Source organism: Hemitrygon akajei, chromosome 8 (assembly GCF_048418815.1).
Source record: "Hemitrygon akajei chromosome 8, sHemAka1.3, whole genome shotgun sequence".
In the NCBI taxonomy this organism is placed as follows: domain Eukaryota; kingdom Metazoa; phylum Chordata; class Chondrichthyes; order Myliobatiformes; family Dasyatidae; genus Hemitrygon; species Hemitrygon akajei.
In genome coordinates this window covers 143,883,089-143,905,398 of record NC_133131.1, presented here as the reverse complement: position 1 = coordinate 143,905,398, position 22,310 = coordinate 143,883,089, and the positions used below count along the sequence as shown (strand labels likewise).

Here is a 22,310-nt window from a genome sequence, read left to right as displayed (position 1 = left end):
GTAGAATTTCTGGATGATTAATTTGTGCTTAAGTGGACTGTACTTGATTGTGGTTTGTCATTTATTGGAACAGAGTAAAATTGTGCTCAACAGGGAAATTGGTAGCATTAAAATGCTGCAATTATAATTATTGATCTATAACAAAAATGCTTAGTCTTTGCAAAACATACATATTCTTCTTTGTTCAAGCTCTAATTATCCAAACAGCATGTCTCCTATGTACTATCAGCTGGTTTATTTAAGCAAATCTTTTTTTTTGCTTTTTAAAAACAAGCAATTAAGATGGCTTCCAAAGACAGAATTTTTAGAACTAGTAGTTTCTGTTTAGAGCCTGTGTTTTCTCTTTATAGTGATTGAGTTTGATAGCTTCTATACATGCACCCACATAATGTGCTGAAGTCTTCATTTCTCAATTAAAATCACAGGTTTTTGTGGTTGAATCTTCATTAAGTCACAGTATTAGCAGCTAAATCCCAGTAGAGGAAGCATGATACTGTGCTCCCACTTTAGCTCGGAATCATTATTGTGAGTCTCCCAGATGGATTTGCTGGAAGACATGAAGGTATAAACTTGAGAAATGATTATGCTTTTATTTTGCCATTATGATGAATTTTCAGGAAGGCATGGAATGAAGCAAGCTCAGGGGGATTGAAATTAATTGCAACCAAAAAGAAAAGCTGTATTAGACATTTTAAAAACATTGCCAGAACACCTGTACTTGCCCATTATTTTTGGAAGACAAGTGATTGAAACACTTAGGTGAAATACTGTGAGCACATTAAAACTTTTATAGTCTAATCTCTTCAGTGGTAAAGGACAGTGAACTGTCAGCGCAATATTGCCATAAACAAGCACTGATCAGTTTGAACAAGGGGCAAAATAAAAGCCAGGTTATAGTTGTCTAACTTGGTTTAATAAACACTATCAAACCTGTTTGCTTTCTAGTATCTAATTTGCCCAAGTCCTTCCCAAAATCTTTTTTGCATATATAAGTCCCCACTGTGACTTTAAAAGAAGATCCTGGGTAACAGTCCAACTTTGCTTTTAGAATCTCCTCCAGAGCTGCATTTTCAGGTAAGGGTTGTGTTAAACCATCAAGGGTTTGCAAACCAAAAAAGCATAAATATCCAGAGCAGCATACAACACAAAGTACTGGAGGAACTCAGCAGGTCAGGCAGCATTGATGGCAAAGAATAAACAGTCAATGTTTCGGGCCGGGAACCTTCTTCAGGACTGGAAAGGAAGAGGAAGTTGCCAGACTTCAGGTGATGCGACTTTGGCTGTCTTGCTTTCTTCTGCCTCTCGGTAATCTCAGATAGCCCTGATGTTGAGATCAGGGCTCTGTGGAGGCTGTACCATCTAAAATTAAATACAAAATCCCTAAGGCTTTTGTACAGTTCTGTATAAAGTGTTCACAGGAAAAATATAAATCAAACATAAATTATGCCCTATTTTTACCAAAGAGTTCATAATTAAAACAAAAAAGAAGTCCACTTTAGTGCAAACTGATTGAAGCAGCTGTAGTGTTGCTGAAATGAAGTAATTGGGATTGTGCGGTTGATTCAAGAACCGCGTGGTTGAAGGGAAGTGGCTATTCTTGAACTTGGTGGTGTAGAACTTGTGTCTTCTGAACTTCATGCCCAATGGTAGCTGCAAGAAGTGGAAGTACAAAATTCAAATGAAAGCTGGGGTTTTCCTTGTGATCAAGTTTTAAGATGGAGTTTCATAATATATTTTTAAGTTTTATAACATTTGGAGCTGTTTAAAATGCTCTGGACAAATGTCAGCTGAAGGATGCCCTCACCTGGATGCTATTATCTTTGGCAGTGCAAATGCCTAAGGTGCTTCAGCACTGTGCAGATTACACATGCATTTCAGGTTTCTGTGTTATTGTAATACAGCTACTAAATTCTTCGGTCTTCTTCGACATTACCAACGTGAAGCAGCCTGATTACCTTGATGCAAAGAAGAAGAATATAGTTGTGAGTTAATAATCACGTTTGTTGTGGAGCAGTTACGCTGCATAAAAGAAGCTGGTGAATGACAAGAAAAACAAATTGGATACAAAATACATTTAATTAAAAAAATATCAGTATAGTTAGGGGAACATGGTGTTCGTACAGGTTCATTAGGTGTGTGTAACCAGTGCCTCTTCTGATTGGTTAAACAGATGAATATCCATGGTGATGACCAGAGTTGCCAGCTTTGACTGGTGGTTGCTATGGAAATCATGTTGATCTGGACAGTAAACTAGCTGATCAGCACACATAGTATCTTTGTGCATTATTGCATTTTTTTATTATCTTATTTCATGCACAAAGACTGCTAATTTTTCATATGAAGCATATCCAATTAATCCAAGTCAGTGATTAATTGAGAATTTTAAAGGAGTATTTCTTTAAAGGATGTTTTATTTCATACACTAATTTCTTTATACTTACCCAGTAAAAAAAAACAAAATATGACCTTTCCTACATTGAGGCTCTTAGGAAAGGGTTCACAGGTTTAGAATCATGTTACAAATAACAGTTTAATTTCCTTTGTGTAGTTTGAGTGTGTGTACATAGTGCATTTGTGTCTATGTAGTATGACCATTGTGTAACGTAAAATTATAGGCAAGGTTCCATGATGAGTACCATTTGAAATCAAGTAGACATTGCAAATGAGAAAAGTTCGGGCGATTTGCATCTAGTCTGTCGGTTAAAATATTGCTGCAGTTCTGGATTGGCGTTGATGAGCTCATCTGATAGATAGGTAGATGGTCTGAGAAGTTGCATGGTGTCTCTTCCAACACAGCTTTCCAATTAACTGTCTTCAACTCTAATTAGAATAACTCTCCTTCCTAATTTATATTGGAAAATCGCCTGCACTTACTGAGAAGCAGAGCTTGGCAGTCATAAACTGAAAATTTGACTTGAAGATGGGTTTCAGCCTTTTCATCTCGTATTGAGATGAAGTGCAGGAAAATGAGTTATTTAAATTTTCTTTTGTTTTGCCTGTTATATGATTGATTGTGTGCCTTTTGTTCAAGAAGTATTTAGAATTGCCAGTATAATTACTCTGGCGTTGGGCATAGAGGTGGTAGAGTTTGCTGCTGTCTATGATTGACTTATCCATGACGTTTCAAAAACCAGAGTTAATTCTAGTAATGTGAGTGATGCAAGCTCAGTAGCATTTTCTTGCCTATCTGTAGCTTCCCTGAGGTTAACAAGTGTAAACCATGGGTTCACATTTAGGCCAGCCTAACCAAGTCTCTGTTTGCTTCCCTAAAGAACATCATTAGTAAGCCAAATGAGTTCTGACAGCTTTAATGATAAATCTTCTTTGGCACTGCGAGTTCCAGGTTTATTAAATTCAGTTTTACGATTTCTCACGGTGAGATCTGAACTCATGACCTCTGAATTGCTGGTAGGGTCGTCTCTGTTTAATAATACTGCCTTTTATTTGATCTAAGCAAAGACAAGTTTCATTCAGAAGGAGAGATGAGGCAATGAATGCTTTGAATGGAGATTCAAACAGCATGGAACTCCTATATTCCCAACTCGTAAATGATGTTGCCATAAAACTTGATGTTGTGGATAAGATGATGTTAATTTTCTTTTACATCATCCATTTAAAATGTAGATGCCTGCAGTACTCTAGTTGCTGCATTCCATTGAACGTTGAGAGTTAGCCATTGTAGGTAGATTGGGCTCAGTAGTGGTATACCAAGACCCAAAGTGCAGTTTGTGGGAGTAAGTTTCACACATTTCCTTCGCAGCAGGATGGTCATGAACTGGCAGCATGCTGATAGACTCACATTTCTGTAGGTCTGCCTTCAGCTGTTAAACTTGGGAATGTGGCCAGTTGAAAGAACACTGCATGACTGCTTTCTCCTGAATGCTAACAGTGTGAAAGCTCAGCTCTCTAGATTGTGTAACAAGGAGCAGGTGGGTGATAAAGTGTTGATTTAAAGAGCAAAAGGAAATAAATTAAGACCAAGACAGAAAGGAGACAGCTGGAGGTGGAAAGTGGCATAGCTCTGCTTTTAAAAAAAAACAAGTGAGAAATTAACTAAGGAAAGGGTAACAAAATGAGAGGAGCACGCATCAGAAAACAATTGAGAAGGAGTGGTATGATAATGTATAGAATATGTAGAACACCATAGAAAATATAAGCTGAGCTGGAAAGTTGATCAAGTTGGAAATAAGGATGCAGAATTAGTATTAAAAATACTGAACCTAAAAATGTTTTTTTTTTGTAGTTACGTAATGATATAGCAAGTGAGTTTTTTTTCCCTCGATATTCCTCCTTTTATGTGAATTAGATCACTTAGTGGAAAGCTGATGAGAAAGCATTAAATGGGTTGTGTTTGGGCATTAGGTGATTTTGCATTGAGCTTGAATAGTTGCTCTGTATTGCAAAAATGAACATTGACCATCTGAACTGAGGACAAGAAGGGACAAATATGAGGAAGTGAACATGGAAAGCTCTGAGCGTACACACAAAGAGAGTGTTGGGGGTGGGCAGAAGGGCAGGGGATGGGAAGAAAGTCGGTGAAAGTTGCAGGTCGAATGTACTTATTATACCTCTGTACTTAAAAAGCATTTTTGAATATATTTTTTGAAGAAAAGTAGTAATTTTATTTTTTAAAAACTTGAAAGATGAAAATGGGTTTGCTAAAGTGCTAAAATGAAACTGCAAATCCTATCTCTTCTCCCCCCTCCAGAATATTATAAATTTAAGAATATTTATGAATTCTCCTGTAAAACAGGAACACTGTAAATAATTTCTGAGGTGACATTATCTGATGAGTTCAAGGTAAAAAGGGTAAGGGAGTATGAAGTGATAAGTACTTATGGTATTACAACTGAAAGTTGATTGAAAAAGCAAGCCAATATTTACAGTAGATGACTTCTATCTGATATATTTGTGCTTTTAAGCATCAATCCTGTTTCATTGCTGTTAGACCATAAAGCCTCTGAGGAGTTCCATTAACTGGAGACAGAAGACAAAGTGCTAAAAATTTATCTTATTTGTATGATTGTTGGGGGAGGCGTGTTTTTAATGAGCAGTTTGAATTTAAAGCTGCTACTAGAGATAATCTAAGAGGTGGAATCAAACTCAGGATGTGAGAATCACACACAGGACTCATGCAAATTAGGGGAGTGACATAGGGCCAGGTTTGGACCTGACACAATGTAAAATAAAATAAGGATTAAAATTTGAGCACTTGACTTCAAAGCCTGTGGAGATGAGCAAAGTTCAAAGCTGTGAGGTTTTATTAAACCTCTTAATTGCATCATTCTGATCGCCATGAGCCAGCATATGTACTCAGTGTGGATTGTGCTAGTATAATGATCTGTAATTTTTGTGCTGGCTTTTGTTCCTGGACTGTGATTCTCCTGCCATCACAACAGCAGTTCTGATTCAGGGTGAGAGAGGTTTTAATGCCAGAATGAAGCTGTACAGTTACTGATATTGGAACATGTGTTCCTGATAAATCCAATCCACAGTTTATACTAACAGCAATCAAATGTGATTTAATTTGCGGAGATTAAAAATCTGTATAGGATCCCTTCACCACTTTAAATTAGTAATTACTATAGTGACTCTCAAACTTCATTACATGTCATCCTGTTCAGGCGATCAATATTAAATGCACAATACATCTTGCAATATATAATATAAACACTACAAGCCCCTCTCTCCAGGTCAACTTGCATGGTCTTTACTGCACAAGTGTTTGATTACACCTCTGCTTTAAATTAAAGATAATTAAATTAATTGTCAGTTGTAGCCTCCCTGGAAGTCACAGAAGTAGGAGGATGAGGTAAATGGGTCAAATGACCTGCCTTATTAGGGTCTTAACTCAAGAAGTTGACTGTTGGTTATCTCAATTGATGCTACCTGATCCACTGAGTTCCTTCAGCATCTCGTGTGTTGCATCGGATTCCACCATCGGCAGTTTTGAGTGTTTCCGTCCTTATTGATCATCTATTTGGCGAGCAGATTTGATGATGGAATTGCTGATGTATTATTCTGACTTTGAAGGAGCAAACCAAGTTGCTGCAACTTGACTCACTTTTCTAGTCAAGGAAGGCTGATGGTTTGTCATTTTTTCCCCGACATGTGTGAGGCAGTTTCTGAGCCTACTGGGCACCACATGCAGGATACAAGTTGTGCATTGTGATACAAGTCCTGACGAAGGGTCTCGGCCCGAAACGTTGACTGCTCATTTCAACAGATGCTGCCCGACCTACTGAGTTCATCCAGCTTGTTTGTATGTGTTGATTTGACCACAGTGTACTTTGTGTTTAAGTTGTGCATTGTGTTCATTGTCGAATTTAAAAGATGGTAAATGTGGCTTTGTGGCTTGTGTAAAGAAACCTGTAATTCATGTTATGATTTTCAGAATACTTGGCTGCAAAATAAATAATTTATTCCGAAGCACTAGGTTAACACACTTTCCTATCCTTTTCTCCCTTTACGATCTCAGAGGAGGCACTTGTCTAATTTGTACTAATGATGGAGAAAGAATGACATTCATGTTTGAATCTAATGGAAACTTGTTTGAATTAGACAAGACTGATTCATATAAATTCAATTTATGCATCTTAAGAGATGGCTTTCTCAAATAATATGGGGTATTAAACAATCTATGAGCAAGAAGACCAGATGAAGCTCTAGAATGAGTAGATTTGCAGAACGGAGTTAAGAATATAAATTATTGATTCCAGAAACTAAGGAAAGAGCTCCTACTGTGTGATATGATTTTGAATTTCTAAATGTACCTGCTTGTGAATACGAAGTATGTCGATCTTACATTACAACATATTGTTATCCATTTGATATTGGCAGATAGTAAATGGAGTTGTACTTTGCACAGTATTAACTATATTTTAGCAATATTCTTTTTTCCATTATTTCTATGAGCAATGTTGAAAGTACTCTTGTAATTTGATTTTAACAATAAATGATTCCCAATTTGTCCCTCATATTAACTGGAATAGAATTTATTGTGCCTCTTTAGACATGGAACTGTGGACCTGAATGCATTTATATTATGATCCCATTGGATAGTAGTCATATGCTGGACCTATTTTTTATTATGATAATTTCACAGACAGTTTGGAACACTCAGTTTGCAGGAAAGTCTACTGCCTTGCAAATAAACCTGTATCTCTTTTGGATATATCTTTGCTTTGTTTGAATGCATCCCCAAGACATAACTCAACATGCCCTAAGAAGTTGGGCCCCTCACTTGAACTGTTTGTTGCAGTGTGATAGAGCTTATGATTTACTAGACCACTTGAATGGCAAATAAGCGTCAATAGAGTGGAATCGTAAACCAACCCTAACAAGTAAGAATAGCAGGTTTCTCTCCCAAAAATGTAGTAACTGAATCACTTCTGTTCTCAAGGCTTTACTTGTGGTCATTTTTATTTGAAAGCAAAATAAGTTCTAATTCCCACCCTGGTGAGACTTGTACTTGCTTTCTCTAGAAAACAGTCCAGCTCCCTGGGTTATTACTGCAGTGATTTAACCACTACTTTGCTGGCATTTTCCATCCATTTTATGTTCATATTGATAAAAAGTAACTTGTGAGAATCTCAAAACTCATCCATAAACTCAGTCTTTTTGCTTCAGCTCTTTAACCAAAGGTCCTGATGGGTAGAAAGTGTTTGCTGTTGTAAATCCGATGCTAACCTAATATATATCTATTGATATCAAAATCTAACAGTGTAATTGTATTTTGAGTTACTGGGGTTAGTCTCTTGATATTATGTTTTACTCAATCCCGCAAAGGAAATTCTTGATTAAATTTTCAGTCTTATTTATATGAAATGGGATATAGTGTACATGTTTGTGCACAACTGCTTGGTTGTGTTGAACATACTCTGTGTATTTTAGATGGCTTTAACTTACAAATGGCCCTAATCTTATTTGTAACTCTAAAATCCATCAATCTTGTGTATTAGCTACATTAGCCATTTGACACCTCAGGCTCTACTACAGATCTTTCTGTGTTACTGTGTATCTGTTGCATTATTTCTTTCAATCGTGGTCTGTAAACAGCCAGTTGAGGTTTAATGTAGTAAATATTTATTATTCTGTGAATAAATTAGTCTGATATTTATGTTGAATTCAAGCTCAATGAAGCTTAACTTTACTCGGCCATGAAAGATTGTAAACGTTATTATTTTTGGAGATGCAGCATAGTAACAGATACTTCCAGCCCAATCAGCCCACACCATCTAATTACACCCGTGTGACCAATTAACCTACCAACTCGTACGTCTTTGGAATGTCGGAGGAAACCCACGTGTTCATGGGGGGCACAAACAAGCTCCTTATAGACATCAGCACTATTGAACCCAAGTCATTGGCACTGTAATAGCATTACGCTGCCATGCAACAAATTCTGGAGCAATTAGGAAAAGCTCTTTAGTATCTTATCAACTAGTCTCTTGGGGAGGGTGCAGGTAAAATCCCAGGTATTATTTGGGAAGTGCTTTTAATCATTTACATTTTAGACCACCTTTTGACTTTGCTTTCTTTAGAGGTAACTCTTTGCGCATGCTCAGGTCTTTCACAAACTTTACCCTGTGTGCATCAAATGTTGCAGTTGACAAATAAGACTCCGCACTGTGAATTCCAATCTTGTCACGCTACTGACTACAGACACATTATGATGCAACTTTAGCCCAGAGCGTTCAACTTCAACTCAACTTCACATGCTCATCAATGAACAATTCTGCAACCGGTGGACTCAGTTTCGGGGACTCTTCATCTCATGTCCTTGTTATTTATTGCTTATCTATTTTTTAATTATTGTTATTTCTTTTCTCGTTCTTTTTGTATTTGCACAGTTTGTTATCTTTTGCACACCTGTTGTCCTCTTGCTGCTGTCTTTCATTGATTCTACTATGGTTATTAGATTCATTGAGTATGCCCGCAAGAAAAAGCAAATGAATCTCAGGGTGGTATATGGTGACATAACATGCATTTTGATAATAAATTTGCTTTAAACTTCGTACCAGTTTTATTGCGTTTGGAGTGAATGCATTCACTTTTGTAAGTGGATTTAATATCAAAACACAGATAGCTTCAAGATAGCCTATTGACATTTTGTGCTAATTAAATGATTAATAATGATCAGGAGAGGAGCTTGGGCTGCATTATTTGTATATGTGTGCATTGTAAATATGGTCTAGATCAGGGGTTCTCAACCATCTTGTCCATGGACCCATCGGTTAATGGTAGGGGTCCATGGAATAAAGAAAGATTCGGAACCCCTGGTCTAGATCATTGCTACTTCAGTCTTACTGATACTGTCATACTCAGCTTAATAGTTTCATCCTTCCGCTTGGTTTTTTGTGTGTGTGTGTGTGTGTGTGTGTGTGTGTGTGTGTGTGTGTGTGTGTGTGTGTGTGTGTGTGTGTGTGTGTGTGTGTGTGTGTGTGTGTGTGTGTGTGTGTGTGTGTGTGTAAGATGAAGTCATGTTAATGGAAGCTCTCTGGCTTGATTCCTAGTGACAGTGCATCACTGTTTCAAATTAATGCCAGTGAGCAATGTGTCGGGGTAATATAGAACTGGGGATGTTGCTGCAGAATCAGCGGCTGCCATTTTAAGATGGAGAATGTGAGGAAGTTCTTTGAGGATCTCGAGTTTTGGAATTCTCTACCTTGGAGAGCAATGGAGATGAAGTAATTGAATATGTTCAGACTGAGGTAAGGTAGATGTTCGTCCACAGTAGAGGTCAGGGATGTGGGTAACCGGCAGTAAAGCTGAGCACAGGTCAGTGTTATATCAGCCGTGGTGTCATTGTAAGGCATGACAACCCAAATGGCTTATTCTTGCTCCTGTTTCTTACATTCTTATGCAATTCATGAAATACATGATATTTCCACCGAGCTTGCCGGGATAGGTAGTGATCTATTCTTGTCTATCTCCTGATTGCACTTTGTGGACAAAGTTCTTGGACCCACCTCCTGCTCATGGAGTTGTATGAAATAGAGAGTCATGTTGAAACAAAAGGCAATCCATAGTCCCAGAAATGGTTTCATCGTCAGCTAAGCCACATTCTCTCAGCTAACCAGCTGTCAAAATTAATTATTACAAATTCTGACAAGATCTTTAAAAATTTCAACACTTAAATATACCTTCTTGTTTTTAAGTATGCGGTTAAAATACATCAGCATTAATCCAGTTTCATGATTCTTGCCTTCAACAGTCACAGTTGTCCCTCTCCATTAGCCTGAATGGAGTCATTGAACCCGTGTAGTTTCAGTGAGCAGAAATGTGTCGCCATTTTCCTTCTGGTCTCCGAATTGACCAATTCTTACATGCAGATGTTGAAGTAACCCTTTACTACAGCTGTGCTTGGGAAAGTAATGCTCCACTCTGCAAATGCCATTTGTAACAACAGTCCAATAGAAATTGTGTGCCACCAGTGGTTGAAATATTTTACCAATGCATACCACAAATATATATAGAAAGTATTTGTACAAGTAACTTTATAAAAAGAAATGAAGCAGTTGTTCAAAAAGAACTAATTTTCATTTAAAAAGTATTGGCATTTAAAAAATGAATAGTATTAACCTATGCCAGCCTTTGGAATCTATCAACTAAAGTCTCTTTATTTATACCTACTGTGCTTCTGTTTCCCTTTCTGTCACTAAAGCTTATCTGTGTGTACGTTGCAATGGATTGATTCATTCATTCTTTGTTATTGCTTCTGTCTTTTAAAAATAATAGATTTCTAGATTTTTTTTTGCATTCCTGCAATAAAAGCCTCAAGTGTATTGCATTTTCTCTGCTTTCTGTATCTTCTATATGTACTCCTGTTAACATGCTTATAATACCAGTGTAATCTGGACAAAAATTGCTGTTTGTATGCCTGAAGTATCTCGCTGATACTTCAGCGAGACCCTTTTCGACAGGTGCTGACAGTAAAACTTCAACTTTCTCTTCAGCTGAGCAGCATAAGGTGGCAGTTGTCATGGCAATATTCGTCATTGCAGGTCTTTGCTTCTTTGCTTTCAGGTCTCAAATATTCAGTTGAGAGTAACTACGTTGAACTACTCAATCTTTGTTTTCTTTCTTCCTGTTCTGTTGAAATACAAAAGGGAAATTTTATATTTTTTTGAGAGATACAGTGTGGAACAGGTCTTTCTGGCCCAACGAACCACGTGCCCAGTAACCTACCGATTTAACCCAAGCCTAATAATGGCACAATTTACAATGACCGATCAACCTACTAACCGCACACACACCAGAAACAGAGGACATCGGAATTGAGTTCTGAAATCTGAAGCCCAAAGCTGAAATAGCATTATACTAACTACTATGCTACTGTGGCACAACTGTCTATCCTTTTCTAATATCCTTGATGGAATATAATTGATGATCCTACTATTTTATGGCACTAGAAAAGAATGCAATTTAAGTGGTAAAATCAATGTGAAAGATGCATTTAGGCGGCCTCAGTGGAGGAGCAGTTCAGACGTGAATGGCAGGTGACCTGAAAGATAAATATAGTGGCACTTTTGTGCTAAACTTCAGTGTAGTATTATGGAGTTTAAACAGCAGGCTTTTAGGTTTGATTCCTGATCTGTCAGCTCATTCCATATACTGTGTGAAACAAATTGCTGACCAAAGGCATTCGTTGAGGCTTTATGAGATCTTAGCATCCTGAGTGTTGGAATGGCTTCAGATCCCATTGCTGTTTTTTAACTGGAAAGTCATGTTGAAAGGATAGATTAGTGGATGTATGATGAGATAGAGCTTAACTTGCAGCAGACTGAGGACCCATAGCCTACTAAAACATATTTTGGCATCGTAAATAAGACAGCATTTGAGTGGAATACTGGAAGTTTGTTGATTTGAACTGCTGTGCTCTAACAGAAGCCAGCTTGATCAAGCGATGAATAACAAAGGAAGGCTATCGTTGTGCTAATCTTTGGTCAACCCTAACAATGTTATATCTCCTGTCTCCCTATTTTACCATGCAACTGCTTTATCTTAAATTGTACTTTGTCTCCACTGTCTTAACATAAGAAACCTATTCACAGGTGATCACTCTTCCTGGGAAGGAGTGATTCCCGATGTGATTAGGTTTTCTGTTTCATTTGGTTTGAAGTCGTGCCCCTTTGTACTGTGGCTGCAGTTCACATTAAAGCAAAGCTCTGTACTTACCATTTCTATAGTTTTTAATACATCAAAGGTTACCTTTGTGCACCTTCCTTTCCAAGACTAAAAGCAGGAGCTTCTCTGATCTTCCTTCATAACCTAATCTTTTGACTACTGGACATTAGCCTGAGATGTTTCTGTGCATTGACTATAGGATTGAATTGTCCTCTTTGAGTTTTAGTGACTTGATTCAGGCATGATAATCAAGATGTGAAACTGGTTGCACTGGTGAAGTTTTATTAGGAACACCCTCTCTTGCATTTGGATTTTGAAACTTGTGCATTTGTGTTCCACATCAAAGAGCTGAACAGAAAAATTTTGCTCCGATGCAGTACTTAAGGAGTGATACAGAAGTCAAATACTGAGGGTACTTGAAACAAAAGAGAAGTTTCTGGAAACACTCAGTGGGCCAGACAGCAGTCGCTGCAGAGAAAAATACTTAATGTTTTTGAATTGTGACCATTTTGCTTTCCCAGTCCTGATGAAAAGTCATTAACTAATATCCGATCTCTCCACAGATGCTTAATATTTACATTATGTTTGTTTTGATTAAAGGGGTGCCTCAGTGTCAAGCAGCCATTTGCTCAATGAGATGTTAAAATGAGAGTTCCTCTGCACTTTTGGGTAGAGTGACAGCACTCCTGATCATATTTATTCTTCAGTCAATTATTTCAAAGTGCAAATTATAGATTCAAAATCATATTATTGTTTGTTAGATGTTGCTTTAAGCATATTGGCATTTTGGATGTTATAGCATGGCTGCCAGGAGGGAAACTGATTATGAAAGGAGATGTATGTAGATATGTAGGCAACATTTTATAGAATCGCACAACAGACTGTCAACCTTTTCCAAAGAGCAAGTGTGCAGTTTATTCCACTTTCTGGCTCCTTCCTTACATCCCTGAATATTTTTTTTCACACATTCAGGCTCCTTCCTCCTCGCATCCATGAATTTTTTTTTCTCATTTTGCTGTTTATTGATTTGCCCTCTAAAATCTATTTCGGAGTCTGCTTTCGCTCATAAGTGGCGAATGGATTTCAGTGTGAGCGGATGTACTTTGGAAAGTCAAACCAGTGTAGGACTTGTATTATGAATGGTAGTGTACTAGGGAATATAATGCAGCAGAGACACCTTGGAGTGAAAGTGCATCGTCTTAAAAGGGACATCACAGGTAGACAGGGTGGTTAAAAAAAAGCTTTCAGAACTCTGGCTTTCATCAGTTATGGCACTTAGCATGGGAGTTGGGACTTGTATGAATCATTGATGAGGCTGTACTTGGAGTATTGTGCTGAGATTTAGTAACCTTGTGTTAGGAAGGATGTGATTAAACTGGAAAGTGTGCAGAAAAGATTTATAAGATGTTGCCAAGACTAGAGAGTCTGAGTTATAGGAAGAGGTTGGCCAGGCTGTGTCTCCTGGAAAATGAGGGATAAACTTCTGGAAATGTTTAAAATTTTGGGAGACAAAGATGAGATGGACAGTAACAGTTCTTTCCCCAGAACAGGGAGACCAAAACTATGGCACATAGATTTAGGATGAGAGAGGAATGATTTGAAAGGGGCCGAGCAGCAATTTGTTTCACACAGTATATGGAATGAGCTGACAGATGAAGTGGTAGAGGTAGGTATAGTAGTATCATTTAAGAAGCTCTTTAATAGGTATGTGGAGGGATGGGGCTGAGAGAAAAATGGGCCAAACACAAGAAATTATGACTGCCTGGGTGGTCTGATAGATCTGGCCAAAGGGCATGTATCTGTGATGTATTGTTCTCTCCCTCAGGAGGTGCAGGGGTCTTGGGTCCCAAGCTGCCAGGTTGTTGACCTGCAACCATCAGAACCGGCTTCACTCACATCAGTGCTGAATTGACTCCGCAGCTGTGGGCTCGCTTTTGGGGACACTGCAGCTCATCTTCTGTGTATTACTTATATACTTTTTTTTATAACTCTGTACAATTTGCCCTCTTGCTCATTGTACGTTGTGGTTTTTTTGTGGATACAATTGTGTTTCTTTGCTTTGTGGGTGCCTGTAACAAGATGAATCTCAGGGTTATATAAGGTATACATACTTTGATAATAAATCTGAACTTTGAAGTTTGAACCACTCATTGAGTTAAAATTAGGCCACAATGTACTAAAAAGAGCTGGGCTTATGCTGTGGCTTTGGTACACAATCACAGACTATGAGAGTCCTCTGATTACAGAAAGTCCCCTTTCAGTTTGTGTGGGCAGCAACATCCCTAGTCCCATTACGCTGAGCGCTGGTGCCCTCACCCACACCCCCAACGCTGTGTGCTCAGCCTACTGCTGTTCACACTACTGACCCATGACTCTGTCAACTCAAACCACAACAATCGTTGGCCTCATCAACAATGACAGAGTACAAAGGGGAAGTGGAATGGCTGGTTGACTGGTGTGAGAAGAACAGCCCATGCCTATATGTGAAGAAGACAAAGAAAATCATTATGGACTTCAGGAAGGTGCAGATGAACCATCCTCCTTTGCAAATACATGGTTCCTCTTTAGAGAGAGTTTTGCGCCAAGTTCCTGGGAGTTCACACCACGGATGACCTCACCTGGTCCCTTAATATTACCTCCTTGTACGAGTAGCTACAGCAGCGCCTCCACTTCATTACGAGATTGAGGCAAGCAAGTCTCCTTGCACTCCACCCCCCACCACTACCACACCAATCTTAACTACATTTTACAAGAGCACCATTGAGAGCTTCCTGACAAGTTGCATCGCCATCTGGTTTGGGAGCAGGTGAACATCAGACTGGAAGACCCTACGAAGGACTATGAGAATGGCTGAGAGGATCATAGGGGTCTCACTATCATCCATCGGGGATACTTAGCAGGAGCACTGCCTACGCAGGGCCCTTAGTATTATTAAAGATCCACCCATCCATCCAGCATCCTCTTTGACTTTCTACCATCAGGCAGGCAACTCCGATGCATAAGAATGAGAATGGTCAGGATGGGAAACAATTTCTTCCCTCAGGCCACATTGTTTTCAAAGTGTCAAATCTGTTCTGTACCTTAGAATATTTAATGTTAATGCATTTCAGTTTGTTGTTTATGTGTGATTCTAATGTAGATTTTATTCTTGCTTTCATAAGATATTGTGTGTTATGTGTACTGTTGTGCTTTACTCCCTGGTTCAGAGAAACATCTTGTTTCACAGTATACATTGTACATAGTTAAATGGCAGGAAGCTTGACTTACTCAAGACATGATGACTTTTCCAGAAAAAATAATCAATTTATTGTGTGGTGGTCAACAAATTTGATTAACAGGAGTCTCATCTCTCCAGTCTGAATGACTATTGCACTCTTACCTCATGTAACTACCTTCTTTTCAAATAAAATCATTTGGCCCAGCATCTTGTTATATTAACTAATTGGTTTGTTGACCTGTTTTACCAACGTCTAAAGTCTGTGTGGAAATTCCTTAAGTGCCTTTGCTTTGCGCCGCTTTTAAAATTGCATTGTTGCTTTAATTTCTTCCTACCAAAATGTAGCATGTTATTATTTGCATGCATTGAATTTCACTGTCTGGTGCCCGCTCACTTTTAAAGCCTGTTATATTTTCTCTTTGAATATGTTGCCATTTTCATCACAGTTCTGAGCTTGTGATCGTCCTTGCAATTTCTCCATTACATACTTCTTACCATATAATTGGACGACATGCTTTATCATCCTGTTCTACACTACCATATCTTTTTTATTCATCACTTCTACTCTAAAACTCTTTCTCTCCTTCGTAAAACTTGCTTGAACTGTTTCCAGTTGTGACGAAGGGTCGCCGTGGTGTGCAGGTTTTTTACACAGAGAGTGCTAAGTGCATGGAACGCACTGCCAGGGCTAATGGTAATGGTGGATACATTAGGGAGAGGTAAAAGTCTGTTAGACAGGCACACAAATGAAAAAAATAAATGGAAGACTATGTGGGAAGGAAGTGTTAGATTGATCTTCATGTAGGTTAAAAGGTTGGTACAGCATCGTGGGCCGAAGGGCCTGCACTGTGCTGTACAGTTCTATGTTTAAACTAAAGCATTCACTTGAAGACTGTTTTCTGCACCGACCAGCCATGTATTCTAATTCTCTTTCCCCTGTTGATTTTTGCTGCCATGATTGCAAGTCAGCTTTGAGTATCAAGTGTATTCATAACCGATCTGCAACTTTACCCCCAGCTATTTTGACACTGTTCATGCAACACTTAAGTTGTCGATGTTTTCTGTCTGTACTCCATACTTGACATTTGTTTGTATTAAGCTCTATCTGGCATTACTGTCTCTACACTGATCTTGTGAATATTTACAGACTTTTCTTCACCCATAAGAATATGTCGGGTGTCTGAATGTGATTTTCTTTCGACTGTATATAAATTAGAAATCATTGCAAAGGGGTGATAAAGTCATTGGCTACTACAATCTTGTGTAATGACTAGGGGAATAATTTAAGTCTCCTGTTCATTGGACCTACCAGTGATAGAAACACTGATGGAAAGATGTCATCTCATTTTGGTTATTTCTTCAGCGGTTTGATCGAGGCACGACTGTGCAGCTGCATGGATGTCAGCCAGTTAGAACACCGAGAAGAGTTTAAAAGGAGGCAACTTTATAGAGCAGGTATCCAAGGAGCAGGTAACAGAGTAGAGGGAGACAGAGTAGGAGTGCTTTGGTTCAACAGGGCTTCAGCAATAACAGGTTGAGGTGAGGTAGGTTGCCTGTGTAGAATACAGACAGGAAGTATGTGTATGAGGCCGGTGTTTTGTGCTCGGTGTCAGATGTGGGAAGTCCGGGAGACTCCCAGCCTCCTGGACGGCCACATCTGCACCAGGTGTGTTAAGCTGCAGCTTCTTAGGGATTGCAAGATGCAAGAATTGCCAGAATTGGAGATTTGGGAGAATTGGGATGCAAGAATTGGAGATGCAGCTTGATGACCTTTGTCTGGTCAGGGAGAGTGAGGATGTGATAGATAGAAGCTATAGGTAGGTAGTCACATCGGGGCCTCCGGAGACAGATAAGTGGGTAACAGTCAAGAAGGGGAAGGGCAGGAGTCAGACGCTAGAGAGTACCCTAGTGGTTGTCCCCCTTAATAATAAGTACTCCTGTTTGAGTACTGTTGGGGGGGGGGGCGGCAGAAACAGCCTGCCTGGGGGAAGCAACAATGGCCATGCCTCTGACACAGTGTCTGGCCCTGTGGCTCAGAAGGGTAGGGAAAGGAAGAGGATGGCAGCAGTGACAGGGAACCCTATAGTTAGGGAGTCAGATTCTGTGGAAAGAAACACGGATGGTAGATGGCCTCCCAGGTGCCAGGGTCTGGGATGTTTCTGATCGCGTCCATGATATCCTGAAGTGGGAGGGAGAACAGCAGAGGTTGTGGTACATATTGGTACCAATGACATAGGTAGGAAAAGAGAGGAGGTCCTGAAAACAGACTACAGGGAGTTGGTAAGGAAGTTGAGAAGCAGGACCACAAAGGTAGTTATCTTGGAGTTATTGCCCGTGTATAGGAATAGAATGAAGAAGAAGAAAGCCCTTAACTCCGAGTGGAGTCATTGGGATGCTGTCATGACGGCATTTTTTAGCGCGCTTTCTTGTTTCTACGAGGCTGAGTTGCTAGCTCAACACTCAACCCAGCACGGATGGAAAGCATGTAAGGCAGCCTTGGGAGCCTTCGCTCTGAAGTCTGGCACTTATGCCACCAGCTGACAGGAATAGAATGAGGTGGAGAATAAATATGTGGCTGAGGGATTGGATTCCTGAATAAGGATTCAGATTTCTGGATCATTGGGACCTCTTTTGGAGCGGGTGTGACCTATACAAAAAGGACGGGTTACACTTGAATCCCGGGGGGCCAATATTCTGGCGGAGGGGTTTGCTAAGGCTATTATGGAGATTTTAAATTAGGATTGCTGGGGGGTGAGAACGCAACTGATACGATGGAGGAAAGGGAGGTTGGCTCACAAACAGAGAAAGCTTGGAGTGCGAGAGGGAGGATAGGCAGGTGATAGAGAAGGGATGCGCTCAGACCGATGGTTTGAGACATGTCTATTTTAATGCAAGGAGTATCGTGAACAAAGTGGATGAGCTTAGAGCATGGATCAGTACTTGGAGCTACGATGTAGCCATTACAGAGACTTGGGTGGCTCAGGGGCACGAATGGTTACGTAGAGTGCCAGGCTCTAGATGTTTTAGAAAGGACAGGGAAGGAGGCAAGAGGTTGGAGTGTGGCATTGCTGATCAGAGGTGGTATCACAGCTGCAGAAAAGGAGGAAGTCATGGAGGGATTATCTACTGAGTCTCTGTGGGTGAGTTAGGAACAGAAAGGAGTCAATAACTCTACTGGGTGTTTTTTTATAGACTACCAGATAGTAACAGGGATATCAAGGAGCAGATGGGGAGACAGATTCTAGAAAGGTGTAATAATAACAGGGTTGTCATGGTGGGAGATTTTAATTTCCCAAATATTGATTGACATCTCCCCAGAGCGAGGGGCATAGATGGGGTGGAGTTTATTAGAAGTGTTCAGGCAGGTTTCTTGACACAATATGTAAATAAGCCTACAAGAGAACAGGCTGTACTTGATCTGCTATTAAGAAGTGACCCTGGTCAGGTGTCAGATCTCTCAGTGGGAGAGCATTTTGGAGGTAGTGATCACAATTCTATCTCCTTTACCATAGGATTGGAGAGGGATAGGGACAGACAAGTTAGGAAAGCGTTTCATTGGACAAATTGGATTTAATTTAATTGGAGCGTTTAAGGGGAAATATGAAATATCAGACAGAAACTTGGAAGCATAAATTGGAAGCAGATGTTCTCAGGGAAATGTACGGAAGAAATGTGGCAAATGTTCAGGGGATATTTGCGTGGAGATCTGCATAGGTACGTTCCGATGAGATGGTAGGATACAGGAACCATGGTGTACAAAGGCTGTTGTAAATCTAGTCAAGAAGAAAGGAAAAGCTTATGAAAGGTTCAAAAAACCAGGTGATGATAGCGATCTGGAAGATTATAAGACTAGCAGGAAGGAGCTTAAGAATGAAATTAGGAGAGCCAGAAGAGGCCATGAGAAGGCCTTGGCAAGCAGGATTAAGGAAAACCCCATGGCATTCTACAAGTATGTGAAGAGCAAGAGGATAAGACATGAGAATTGGACCAATCAAGTGTGACAGTGGAAAAGTGTGTATGGAACCAGAGGAGATAGCAGAGCGACTTAATGAATACTTTGCTTCAGTATTCACTATGGAAAAGGATCTTGGTGATTGTAGGGATCTCTTACGGTGGACTAAAATGTTTAAGCATGTAGATATTAAGAAAGAGGATGTTTTGGAGCTTTTGGAATGCATTAAGTTGGATAAGTCGCCAGGACTGGACGAGATGTACCCCAGGCTACTATGGGAGGTGAGGGTGGAGATTGTTGAGCCTCTGGCAATGATCTTTGCATCATCAGTGGGGACAGGAGAGGTTCTGGCGGATTGGATGATTGCTGATGTTGTTCCCTTATTCAAGAAAGGGAATAGAGATTACCCAGTGAGTCTTACTTAAGTGGTTGGTAGGTTGATGGAGAAGATATTGGGAGGCAGTATTTATGAACATTTGGAGAGGCATAACATGATCAGGAATAGTCAGCATGGCTTTGTCAAAGGCAGGTTGTGCCTTACGAGCTTGATTGAATTTGTTGAGGATGTCTAAGCACATTGAGGAAGGTAGAGCAGTAGATGTGTATATGGATTTCAGCAAGGCATTTGATAAGGTACCGCATAGGCTTATTGAGAAAGTAAGGAGACATGGGATCCAAGGGGACATTACTTTGTGGATCCAGAACTGGCTTGCCCACAGAAGGCAAAGGATGGTTGTAGATGGGTCATATGCTACATGGAGGTCGGTCACCAATGGAGTGCCTCAGGGATCTGTTCTGGGACCCTTACTCTTTGTGATTTTTATTAATGACCTGGATGTAGAAGTGGAGGGATGGGTTAGTAAATTTGCTGATGACACAAGGTTGGGGGTGTTGTGGATAGTGTGGAGGGCTGTCAGAGTTTACAGTGGGACATTGATAGGATGCAAAACTGGGCTGAGAAGTGACAGATGGAGTTCAACCCAGATAAGTGTGAAGTGGTTCATTTTGGTAGGTCAAATATAATGGCAGGATATAGTATTAATGGTAAGACTCTTGGCAGTGTGGAGGATCAGATGGATCTTGGGGTCCATGTACATAGGACACTCAAAGCTGCTGCACAGGTTGACTCTGTGGTTAAGAAGGCATACGGTGCATTGGCCTTCGTCAATCGTGGGATTGAGTTTAGTAGCAGATAGGTAATGTTGCAGCTAAATAGGACCCTGGTCAGACCCCGCTTGGAGTACTGCGCTCAGTTCTGGTTGCCTCACTACAGAAAGGACGTGGAAACCATAGAAAGAGGAGATTTACAAGGACATTGCCTGGATTGGGGAGCATGTCTTATGAGAATAGGTTGAGTGAACTCGGCCTTTTCTCCTCGGAGAGACGGAGGATGAAAGATGACCTAATAGAGGTGTATAAGATGATGAGAGGCATTTATCATGTGGATAGTCAGAGGCTTTTTCCCAGGGCTGAAATGGTTGCCACAAGAGGACACAGGTTTAAGGTGCTGGAGAGTAGGCACAGAGGAGATGTCAGGGGTAAGTTTTTTACTCAGAGAGTGGTGAGTGCATGGAATAGCCTGCTGATGACGGTGGTGGAGGCGGATACAGTAGGGTCTTTTAAGAGGCTCCTGGATAGGTGCATGGAGCTTTGTAAAATCGAGGGCTCTGGGTAACCCTAAGTAATATCTGAAGTAATTACATGTTTGGCACAGCATTGTGGGCTGAAGAGACTGTAATGTGCTGTAGATTTTCTGTGTTTCGATGAATTATAGTCAGGTTGTTTCTCGTGTGATGAAAGACTTGTCAATGTGGATGTTGGACTGTTGGTCAAAACAACAAATGCAACATGATCTTACCTGATCTTATCTTAATCCGCAAGGCAGGAAATTTCAGGCTCAGATTGACCATCCAATTTGACGTGCTGGTTGACCTTTAATTTTAGTAAGTGATTGAGGTAAAGTGGAATAGAAAACTGAATGTAACATTGTGAAATGTATGTATTACATTGCCATCTGTTAAAGTTTAGATATCTGATTAATGCAGAGTATATTTAGTGGAGCAAAGTGCTCACAAAGGATATGTACGCAGGTGGCTTGGTAGTACTGTTTATAAATGAGGGAAAGTTGGCTCTGAGCCAGACACATGAGGAGGCAAGGTTGGAACATTGTGTGTATTGCCATATGGGGTTCATTGTGTTTAGGTATATGGTGGGGAAGTGATAATTCTATTTCTCTTGATCTTCCTGGGAAGGGTTAGGTAATACTTCAAAATATGGAGTAAAACAACTGAATGCCAAGTGGGTCAGATTTTTCAGACCATAGCCTCCAGTTATACAGTGCTCGCCCAACCTACAGTTACACAGTGTATTCACTTTGATGTTTGGTCGAGATGTATTTAGAGTGACAAGAACAAGAAAGTCAAAATTGGACTGTGGTTTATATCCAAAGGCTGTTTTTTGGTAATGAATGATTATCTTAATTTAAGAGTTTACAGTGATAGAATGATTGAAGCAAAACCTCACAGAATAATAATTTCTTCTGGGAAATTAAATGGGAGAATGTTTGGCTGGGGATACAGAGGGTAGATCATCTTCTGTCTACATGACTAGTCTTCTTGTCAGTATTTACATACGAGGTGAGGATTTGTTAATTGCTCCCAAGCACAAAGAAACAATGTACAGTAGGGAGATGTCACCACTGTACTACTGGTCCCAAGGAAACAGTATGAAAGTAAATCAGTATGAATTGCATGAATAGAATGGTTTTCACACTCCACGGAATATTTTGCAATGAGCCAAGTATTTTTGAATATTCGTCACTGTGGTCAAGCAAGAAAAGGTATTTAAACACAAAGTACACTGCAGATGCTGGGGTCAAAGCAACACGTACAACAAGCTGGAGGAACTCAGCAGGTCGGGCAGCATCCCAAAAGGTATTTGTTTGGTGATCAGTGGAAGATATTGACTGAAGACACAGTGAGAATGACTTTGCTGTCCCTCAATAGTTTCATC

The 22,310-nt window shown here is 39.9% G+C and overlaps 1 protein-coding gene across 6 annotated transcripts in view; it reads left to right on the top strand.

Annotated features, from left to right (window-relative positions):
- The window catches only part of LOC140732326 (partitioning defective 3 homolog), an 838,958-nt gene that overhangs the window by 642,064 nt on the left and 174,584 nt on the right, over positions 1 to 22,310 (top strand). The gene's annotated exons all lie outside the window — the stretch shown is intronic.